The following is an 11805-nucleotide window of genomic DNA, read 5'->3' as shown; positions in this document are numbered from 1 at the left end:
GGAAGCTGCGTTACAGACAAAAACACTGGTCTCTCATCTGTCGAGCCTGGGCTTAAGATCGTGACTTATCTGGGAGTGGAGCTAGACTCAGTCAGCATGAGAGCGCCGCTCTCACAGCAGAGAGTGGAGGCTTTGACAGCTCTTCTCCCCTGCGTCACGCCCCCCAATGTGGTGACAGCTCTCTCTGTCATGCAGCTGCTGGGCATGATGTCAGCAGGTCACGTGGTAGTGCCCCTGGGCCTGTTACACATGAGACGTCTGCAGAGATGGTTCATTCGTCTGCATGTCGATCCTGTGCGTCAGCGGAGACGCATGGTTTCCATTTCTCCCTCAGTATGCGCAGATCTAGCCTACTGGAAGAATCCCTGCATGCTGTCAGTGGGAGTGCCGCTGGGCAGAGTTGCATCACACATATCAGTGTTCACAGACGCATCTCTCTCGGGATGGGGAGGAACGTGTCTGTCACAGGTTTTGGGAGGACAGTGGCCACCTCGCGGTGTGGAAAGTACTCCAGCATTTTACTTCTCTGCACATTTTGATCCGCACAGACAACAAGGTGACAGTAGCCTACATAAATCGCCAGGGATGAGTCCGAGCAGTGTATATTCCCGGCGTGTTGAACATGGGAGCGGACATTATGTCGAATGGAGGTCCTCGTCATGGGGACTGGAGCCTCCATCCCGAATTGGTGACCCAGATTTGTGGATCTGTTTGCCTCCACTGGACGCGTTAGCGCATCGGCTCCTTTACGCTTTGCGCTGGTTTTACACACACTGGTGAAAGCTCCTTTTGAACCATTGGATCAGATCCCACTTAAGTTTCTGTCAGTCAAAAAACCTCTGCTGTTGGTTCTGACATCTGCAAAGAGAGTCAGTGATTTGTCTGCTCTCTCTGTGGCTCCTTCATGTCTCCAGATCCAAGGAGATGGCAGCTCGGCTATTTTACGCCCTAATCCGGCTTTTACAAGCTCTTTCAGATCGAGAGTGATCACCTTGGAGGAGTTTTCCCCCCCTCCTCATAACTCAGAGGAAGAGGCCACATGTCATCTCCTCTGCCCAGTGCGCGAATTGTCCTGCAACGTTCACAGAGCCTGTTTGTGCACTACAGAAAACATCCTCAGGGGCTTCCCCTGTCTGCAGAGCGCCTGTCTCACTGGCTCTGTGAGGCTGTTTCACAGGTTTATCTCCCCTCAGGGATGGACCCCCCACAGAGCATCAGAGCACATTCCACCAGAGGAATGTCTTCCTCTGCAGCTCTGCACAGACGAATGACAGTGGAGGACATCTGCACTGCAGCCTCCTGGTCCTCCCCCTGCTCTTTCATCCGTTTTTATCTGCGGGATGTTTCCCGTTTGTCCATGACTCACTCTGTACTGAGTCTGTACTTTTGTCAGAGTGATGGATTTTTGGATGTCTCTGTACTGCACTCCCCTTCCCATCTGTCGGTCTGTGGAGAGCTCCTTGAGTTTTTCATACTCCGTCTTTGCTGGACTGTTCCAGTGCGTAACGTTCCTCCATCACTTCTTACAGCAGTAGGTATTATTGTTACTGTTTGGAAAAAAAATACACTTCTGTTTTGCAGTATTATCATCAAATTTTAAATGAGGCTCATCTTACTTTGTTCTCCCCTGCACGTTATTTACATCACCACCACAGCGCGTTGCGTAAAGGCGTAGTTGCCTTTACGCAGCAGCCTGTGAACTCGACCGACAGGGAACTGGAGCCCAGCGCGGGACGAGCGAGTCTTTGCCTTCGCTCTGGCCTTCCCGCCTGTTTTGCCTCTTCCAGACATTTTGGAGAAAGTTTTATTTCTAAAACTTTAATGATTAACTTTAATGTGGGAGCTAGGCAGCAACCATTATCAGTCCTGCCAGTCTGTAACGTTAATAGGCGGGGTTCATTTAACAGGATTAAACAATTGTTTGTGTCAATTAAACGAAAATATGGTGCCAAGTCACCAGAAGCACAGGAAATAAGCAGGGCTGTAGCTGAAAACATTTACATGGACCAGATCCCTGTTTACACTGTGGAGAAACCTGGCTTCTGACAACTTATTCAACCAGTGAATCCAAGGTATGACCTTCCTTTATGTACACCACAATCCCTGCTCTATACAACACAACAAAACAAACAATCATGGAGCAGCTTGGAAGGAAATCTTACTTCTCATGCATCACTGACCTTTGGACCAGTAGAGGCACGGCTTCTTTGGTTTCGTATTTATCTAGCGCTTTTCTATTCTTGATGACCACTCAAAGCTCTTTACAGTACAGTTTTACATTCACCCATTCACACACACATTCATACAGTGCATCTATAAGCAGCACTTCGTTGTTCTATGAGGGGCAATTCGGGGTTCAGCATCTTGCCCAAGGACACTTCGGCATGCAGATGGGGAAGACTGGGGATCGAACTGCCGACCTTCAGGTTGGAGGACGACCGCTCTACCCCTCAGCCACAGCCGCCCCCTTTCATGGCAGTAACCCTGCAATTTATAACTGAGTCGTGGGACATGCAGACCTGGTGTTTGGCCTGTGTTGGGATCCACTCTGAGCATACAGGGACAGCTTGAGGGAGGCTTTAGATGAGATTTGACAGGAAACATGGAAGCTGGGCATAAACAATATGGCAGGCATTGCTACAGACAATGCTTAAATAATAAGAAAGCAATTGATCAGGATTTCACATGGGTCCCCTGCTTTGGTCACAACCTGCATTTGGCCATTAACAAGGGTCTGGATATAGACTGTGTCTCTGGAGCATGATCTTGATTAAGAAAGACAGTGGCAGCTTTCAGCAGGTCAACAAAGATGATCCGACATCTAAAGAAAACATTTTAAGAATTGCAGTTGGCAGGACACAGACTTTTCCATGATGAGCCTACACGCTGGGACTCAGCTTTTAAAATGGGGGAAATGTTTTTCGAACAACAACAACAAGCAGTCTGTGCAGTTTTAGCAGATGATAGAAAGAAATGGCACTTCATGCCAAAAGATTTCAACATTATTATTGTTGAGACCGTAAAAGAGGTAGTGAGCCCAGTAAGCTCATTCACTGATGTTCTTAGTGGAGAAAAGCATACCACTCTCTCCTCTGTCCAACCCCTAACCCGGAAGATATATTCAGCTTTAACAGTTGAGGACAATGACAGCAACCTAAAACGACAGGAGAAATAAAAAAAAAGGACAGGCACATGCAGCTGGTATTGAAGACAGCCACTTTTCTTGACCCCTGTTTAAAGGATAGTTTTGTTACAAACAAGAGTCCCAAGTCAGCAAACACTTTGTGTATAAACCACTCTGCAAAGAAAACAAGACTGGATCTAAAGGGACTGTTGTTAAACATTCAGGGGAACAGAAAGAAACAACATGAAATACCAGCACCAATAGGTGAGGATCCAGAACACAAGATCAGGAATGAGTTGACATTGTATGAAACCATGCCTGAGCCGAGTGCTGAACCGTACCCTCTAACATAGTGGAAGCCAAATGAGAACACCTAAGCTCACCTTGTGCTTAGTACACCAGGGCTCATTTGCAACCCAAGAAGGGAAATTCTTACAGAGGAGCACAATGACATACTTGTTTTTGCAAAAATCTGCAAAAGCAAATTCAGGCCAGTGAGGCCACGGAAATGGTCATACACCTTTGTGTACAATGTAGACTGGAGAACACTGAATTCTGAGTGAGTATGGAGGCCATTGTGGGATGGAGAAAACTGTGGCTGCCATTCCATTTCATTTATGACTGGCCTGGGGCATATGAAAATGGGTGAGCTTGGTCAATATTTATGGTAGCACTTTATAATAACTGCACACTATGAAGCATTAGTTAAGTATTAGTAACTAGTGAATTCATCATTTATAAAGCACTGTTCCTACATTAGTAGACAGGAGTAAGTAATTCATAAACACTCTCCTCCCCATTTTTCTCCGCTCACCCCAACCGCTCGAGGCAGATGGCCGCCCACACTGAGTCTGGTTCTAGAGGTTACTTCCAGTTAATGAGGGGAGTTTTTTCTCTCCACAGTCACCAAAGTGCTGCTCATTGTGGGAACTATTGGTTTTCTCTATAACTTTAAGGTCTTGACCTTATTATGTTATGATATGGCCCTTAAAATTGAACTGAACTGAATACCTTTTATTATATTTCATTCCTCATTTTGCCATGGATTTTTTGTTTGAAGCACTTTGTAACCTTGTGTTATATAGTGCTATACTAATAAAGTTATTATTATCAAGAAATTATTTCCTTCTACATTTTAACATGCATTTATAAAGGTAATGAGTTAGACATGCACAAATGATTAGTGAGTTCATAAATAGATCTTTTGTAAATAATTATTAATTCAGGTGGTTACTAGTTGTTAGTTAAGTATTTTGTAAAACCTCTGTTTCATTTTTTTGTTGAGTGTATGTCATTTTTCTGTGTCAAATATTGCGTATTATAATAAATAGGTATATGTTCTATATCACTTTCTATTGTCTGTTTCCTTTTTCTTTTGAGAAGATAACTGAGACTTTTGTGAGTGTAAATGCTATCTAAGGCCTAGATAGTCATCACTTCAGATGAGGTCATACAAAATACTTAACTAACAACTAGTAACCAACCTGAATTAATCACGAACTACAGTATTAACAAGTATTTACAAAAGATCTATTAACAAACTCACTAATCATTGGTGCATGTCTAACTCATTACATGTATAAATGCAAGTACAAATGTAGAAGTAAATAGTTTGTTAACCATGTACTTACACCTTCTAAAGGATCTTATTAACTATTTTCAACTCCTCAATAACTGGTTCCACAGCATCTCCTCCTGTCAAGAAGTCAGCCATGGCAGAACTGTTTGGTGAGCTCTTCACGACTGAGATGGGAAACAGACCATCTTTGCAGCTGGTGAATGAAGGAAGTAACTTTATACAGGGTAGCGGACTCCACCTCACTGGATTCCAAGCCCCTTGCATGGTGGAATACCAATGAGCACAGATATCCTCATGTTGCCATGTTGCAATCCTACACCGTTAGTCTCTGCTGTATTTTTTTACAATAAAATAACACCATCAACCGTAAAACCACTACACAGTTAGATACTGTATTTTGCATAATGCTATGCAAAATACAGTATCTAACTGTAATTTTTGAAATTGTGGTAATTTAATGTTAAAATATTGGCAGTAGTTCTACTGTTGTTATAAGGATTTGATTTAATGAGTGGCAGTAGCGGGAGGTGAAGCACTGTTAAAAGCAAGAGGTTGAAATCCACATACATCCAATAAGCAATTTTTTCTTCTGACCACTTTAGGAGCTCCTCTAATGAAGAGGACTGCTCACTTTTTTTGCATTTTGTTGGATCTTCATCACTTGTAAGGTAAACAATGCCATTTTTGTGCTGCTGTGACCCCGAAGTGGCCTTCTTTTCAACGTTTTCTCCTTTCTTAATTGCTGTTCAGCATAATTATGTTGTGCTGATTAGAAACATAGCTTCAACTTTTCATAAGACAATTGGTAAAAATAACCTTACAGCTTTTCAACATTTATAGAGCCAATGATTATTTTAGAGTGAGGAAATATAGCGAGGCAGCTAACGTAATCTAACATTATAGCCTTGAGCTTGCTAATGCTGGTTAGCCTGCTAAAATACTTAATAACTGTATTGTGTGATTTAATAAATCATAAAATACATGTTTTGTGAGGCAGCGTCAGTGTACAGGGCTTTGTTAATGAGGAGAAAGATGGTAAATACAAAACGTTTTTTAACGTTATTTTTGGAGTTGGCTCAGAATTTCGCTAAAATTCTACTTTAAAGGGGTTTAGCTTGACCTTTTGGCACCAAATGTTACTCTGGTGGCTGTGTGGAGAGACTAAGAATTAAGTTATGGTGTTTGAGTGTCTGCTAGAGTTATGGTCTGTCAGAAAAAAAAATCAACTTTTAAAACAACATAATTGATAGTAAAAAAAAAAAGAATTGTTACATATATGTATTTTTCATGTATTTGAGCCATGCTAAAATAACCTCAAGCTGTGCCTCTTTGTCTTTACATTTCAGGTACCACAAGATGGATCCCAGAGTCATCCCAGCATGGTTGCCCCATCCCCTCCCTGGTTTCCTTCAGTGTGGTGGTTGACTCTTTGGGCAGGTACATTAATAAACTGTTGTGTTAAAATGTTAAGGACTTGCGTGGATATGTGGCACTAAATGCCAGAACCTCTACAAAGAGACAACCAAGAATGTTATAACGCATTGCATTATTCTTTTCATGAGATCTGTTCATCCTCATGTGTTTTATTGTCCAGCACTAAATACTAGCTTAAATGTCAAAACAAAAACCTTGTAGTGCTGCATTTTTTGTTGTTGTTCTATTTTTCTATAGCACACTATATAATTCTGGTTGAGCCAGTATTGATAGAGTTTTGTCAAATTGTTTTTGAGGGGACAATATCTGCAGGTATGGGAGAAGTTAGTGAAGCAGTGAGTGCTTCCTTGACAGAGCTTCAGTTTCAGGAGCCCTGTCGGTAACGCTGTTACTAGTGTTTGAATTCAAATAATTGAAGAGTTCCTCATGGTTAAGATCCAATAAATGAATGATGCGGGTGCACAGCTCTTCCAGAAATGACTATGGCACAGACGCTGGACGTCTGATTCATACTCGGAGTGAGTGACCTGCGACCTGCGGAGCCAGAAGGCACAACGATCAGCAACAACACTGGGATGCTGAAGCAACTGGCAGCAATACTGTCACAGCAATGAATGACTGTAAGTTTTGGATGACGCTAATTCCAACCCTACCAGAAGATATCAGTATTTCTTCCCATATATTAAGTTATGTATTCATGGTTCTAACAACGTTGCTTGTTATGAACAACTCAGCCTCTTGAACTTGCTCCTAGCCATGTAAGAAAACCCAGGGTTAAGTGAGACAGTTGATGACCAGCTTTGTAGTCGAGATTATCCTCTGGTAGCCATTCCAAAATCTAGGCTGAAAACCAAAGGAGATAGAGCCTTTGCCGTGAGGGTCCCTACACTTTGGAACAATCTGACAAGAGATTAGACAAGCAGAATCAGTTGCCTGTTTCATCTCTCTTTTAAAGACACATCTCTATAAAAAACCTTTTATCGCATGATGTCTATGATTTTTATGATCTGCATCTTTATTCTTGTTTTTTTTAACTCTATTTTCGAATTTTATATTTTTTGTTGTAAAGAGCTTGTTAATTGTATTGAAAAGTGCAATACAAATATGTTATTATTATTATTATTATCCGGTCAATGTTAGGTTGTACACAGCAAATACTTTAGTTAACTCTCAGTTGGCAAATAGTTGGTGTCAAAATGAAGTGTCTTTAAATCAAATCTGTAAGTGTAAATGTATAAACTCTTTACTTTCCACTCTAAACTCTGAACCTGTCTGTGACACCTCAGGAGCGAATTTCAGTAAATGAATCCCGCCCCCATCAGCTGTGTATCTGTTGTTCAGACAGGCTGTGTGTCCGCTACTGGCGGTGGAGCTGCTGGTTTATCTACTGCATTTGCTTGAATACAATTCGGACTATGTACTAAACTATATACCGGGACTCTACTGTATGAAGACGAGCATCTTCCGGTCTTGTGATAACAATCAAAGACCCGTTAGAACAAATGAATGGATTCAGAAAGTGAAACACTGGAGTGTTTTTACTTTGAAACGGGTTCGGGAAGTGTTGTTAATACGTTAGTGACTGAGACAAATAAATATTGTGGTTCACTGCAGAATAAACAGTACAAATTATCTTTCACCTGAGTTTGAATGTGTATCTGATTCATGTCACTTTCTGTAGGCATTTCAAAATAAAAGCACTCCAGCGTTTCTGTTGACCGTATCCATTCTTTTGTTTAAAACGTTTTTTTTATTGTGAAATATTTGCAGGAGCATTACTTGATATTGGATCTGATTATTTCTTAATTTAGTACTTGTAAAGATAAATTGTACAGAAAGCTAACCTCACTCATCTTTTCACAGAAAATGCTGGTGTATGTGTATGTAGTCCAAAAATACATATATATATATATACATATATATATATATATATATGTATATATATATATGTTTATGTTCATATATTGTTCCTTATTGTTATATGTTCTAAATCATGTTTTAAAATGTCAATTTGGTGCATGTTTAAAAAATAAACGTGTTTGCTCGAGGCCATGTTCGGTTAGAACATGGCCTCTTTATTTTAGCAAACTTAATTTTTCCATTAATTTTAGTAATTAAGAAAAACTATCTTTACACCTATGAGACTTAATGTGGGGGCAACACTGTCGTGTCGTTAACAATGATCCCATGAGGGAGTTAACGTCTAACACTACATACGAGTGTTGGAAAAAAACTAACTCTGGTTAGAATGAAGAAATGTTAAATTTTAACTCCAAAAAGAGTCAATAATTACACTTAATTAGTGTTACAGTACTAACTGTTCAGAAAGAGTTAAATTAACACTTTGTGCTGTGGACCTATATAGACAATTCGAAAAAGTTGAAATCAAATTGGGTATCGTGATTTTGCTGTGTAGGATATGTTGAACATACAAAGTATATACAAGGTACTTTCTATTTTAAGTAGTACAACCATGCCCAAGCAGCTTTGAGTGGAAAATACTGTGGACAATGGTTTGCAACATTCATGAACATTAAAGCGTTGGTGCCCTATTTTCAGATGACAGCAACAGCCCCACAAAATATACGTGCACATCCCTGATACAGGGAGGAGATGGTTGTGTGAAAAGCAGAGGCATGTGTACCAAATGCACTCATCCCTCTTCCTTCCTTCCTTTTATGTGTTCTTTACTAACCTTTGTCCTCCTTCAGCCATGCTTTTTCTCCTTGGATTAATCGGTAAATCTGAGTGAACAAAGGTCCAGCCTAGATGAACAGGGTCAGCCAGGGCAGACTTTGGAAGGCTTCTACTTCACATGAGCCCTGAGGCTTCCATGTCCTTACAAAACCCGAGGTGCAGAGAGGAAGTGTGTTTTTTTCTGAAGTTCCAATCTCCATTAGAGTATTTAACAAGTCTGCAAACCCAGTGTCAATGTCTTTTAACATTATATTCCAGAACAAGCCACTGACAGCACGCAGGGCTGGGCTGTACTGCTCACGTGATAACATTTCAGTCAGTTACCTAAGTCACTTCACTTACTTTCAAAAAATCTTAGTGGACTGCACACTGCACGACAGATCGGTGACACTCTTATCATTTCCCCTCAACCACTGTCTTGAACTTTTTGGCTGTATTATTTTGTGGCCAAAGTGGAACTGTCACTGACAGTAAGAGTTAGCAGTGCATTGCATACAACCCTGTTAGTCAAGTTTCCGAGCAAGCAGATGTGAGTGAGTGCAGGTCTGTTTCTGCCTGTGCAAACTAAAGCACATTTGCCACCATTAGGCAAGAATAAACGTGAACTGGACTTTGATTGCCTTGGGTGCAGTGATGGCAATGCCAGACAGCGATCCTTGGAGCAACGCAGTGGTTGCAAGGGAGTGTGAGCCCATGGTGGTATTCAATTACGGAGGTGCAGACCCTGACGTCACTCTGTAAGTAAGCATTAGTAGCGTGAATTTGATTCAATCAGCCATGGGTAGCTAGGGGAGATTGATGCGCAGCGGACTAATGTGCTTTTTCAGGCTGATTGAAAACCAGATGCACTGCTACATTCTGGTTTATGGGGTTGCACTGTGCTTAACATGAGGGCATTGCAGTTGTCAAGGAGCATCAATCCCTTTAACGTTAGCAAATTTGTTAACCCTAATACAAAGAATATATATCGGTAATTCCTCAGTATAAGCACCACTACTTGTTGCAATTCTCTTCCATGAGGAAATTTGTTGAGGGATTGTATTTTACGTTAGAGTGATATGTTGTTTTTTGTAATTTTTCCTATACGTCTATTGGTGTACATCTTAGGTTCCTGATTGTAAGTGATGACACTGCTAACCTCTAAGATATCAATACCTTGTTGGAATTCACCTTATGATACACTTACGCACTTTCCTGACTGCAGCTGGTGCTACTCTGATTACCTGATAACTGACACCAGCTTTACTTGTGGGCTGCCACTTGTTTTTACATGCCCTGATGGAGACTGTCTGTTGAAAATCTTAGGCACTAAGCCCATTTAATAAAGGCTTTCATTCGACTTCTTGATCTCAAAGCAAACTGTCTTAACATTCCTCGTTTTTAATTCAATTCAATTGTATTTCTATAGCGCCAAATCATTTCATACATCATCTCAAGGCACTAGACATAGTATGGTCGAGACTTTAAATATATACAGTTCCCACAATGAGCCCTAAACTCCCTAATTAACAGGAAGAAACCTCTAACTGAACCAGACTCAATGTGCCTCCACCGCTTGGGGTGAGCGGGGACAAATTGGGAAGAGAGGAGAGATGGGTGGAAAAGACGGGAGGGAAGAGAGAGAGAGGTACAGTTAGGTAACTGTCATATTTAAGCTCAGTCAGACTGGTTGTTACAATGAAAATAATAAATGTGATATTTATAGATGTAAAGATGTCATTAATGATAGCAGCACCAGTTAATACTACAAATTATTAAAATTAGACCATTTTATTTGAATCATCACGTGAAATACCTGGAGCGAGCGGACACACAGGCCCTTGGGCTTTGCCCCCCACTCACTCATATAGAGCGACACACACAGTGAGATAAGAGTACAAGAGCCCGTTAATGTGATCAGAAGGTTGGCTTGTACCATGCTGGAGTTTCCTGTGTCCTTCCTGTACTCTCCTGCTGACCTGCACTCACTACCAATAATAAACAACAACACTCATGACAAGTTATTAGGACCTGATCAGTACATGAAGCTTACTTAGTGTTTGTTTGAACAAGTTCATTTTAAGTGTGAAGTGGCACAACACTGATTATTCATAATAATAATTGAGTAGTGTCAGTTCTGGATCCTGCAGCCCTGCAGTCAGAGATATCTGCAGAATATGAGAGAGAGAGAGTTACTACAAATACCCTTTGTTAAGTGCTCTTACACTGGAGTCAATAATGTGAAAGACTATTGGGCATGTGCAATAAAGAGAATCTCTTCCGGTTCAAGTAAAGAGCGATGATGAGTGTGTGTGGTTTTCCTACCCTTATGATGTCAGAGCCAACAGGTTATGGGCCCAGGAGGGAACTTTTTTTAGGCCACCTGCGGCTACTAGGACTAAAAGCAGCCATCTTAGATGAGTCAGGTGAGGAAGACGAAGGTAGCGATGATGCTGAGAAAAACAAAGAGGCTTACGCCGAGTTGATACAGTTTTTGGATGATAAAAGTCTTTCTCTGATAATAAGAGAGACAGTAGACAACGGGAGAAAAGTCTTATATAGTCTCAAGATATTGAGGGAACATTACGCTGTAAAGGGGAAAGGTGGCTGGATTCAAGATTGGACCCCCCTCCCCGATATGCCTATAGACAGGGGCCAAGTACAGAAGATGTGGTCGCAAGTGTGACACATCTAATCAGCAAGCATCTAGAGAACCCTAACCCTTACGCTCAGGTCATATTTGTAGATTTCTCTTCAGCTTTTAACACTATCCAACCATACCTACTGGTCCAGATGTTAAACGACATGCATGTAATTCATTTTATCATTAATTGGTTTAATTCTTTATTAACCAACAAGGCTGTGTGAGCTCTCCTTTCCTCTAAATGCTGTAGACTAATAATTACATCATCAAATGTTCTGATGATACAGGGACTTTAAGCTTGTTGCACAGGGATGACTGTCCAACAATGTACCTGGATGAGATTAACAC

Source organism: Hippoglossus hippoglossus, chromosome 22 (assembly GCF_009819705.1).
Source record: "Hippoglossus hippoglossus isolate fHipHip1 chromosome 22, fHipHip1.pri, whole genome shotgun sequence".
Classification (NCBI taxonomy): Eukaryota; Metazoa; Chordata; class Actinopteri; order Pleuronectiformes; family Pleuronectidae; genus Hippoglossus; species Hippoglossus hippoglossus.
This window is presented reverse-complemented; position numbering follows the sequence as displayed.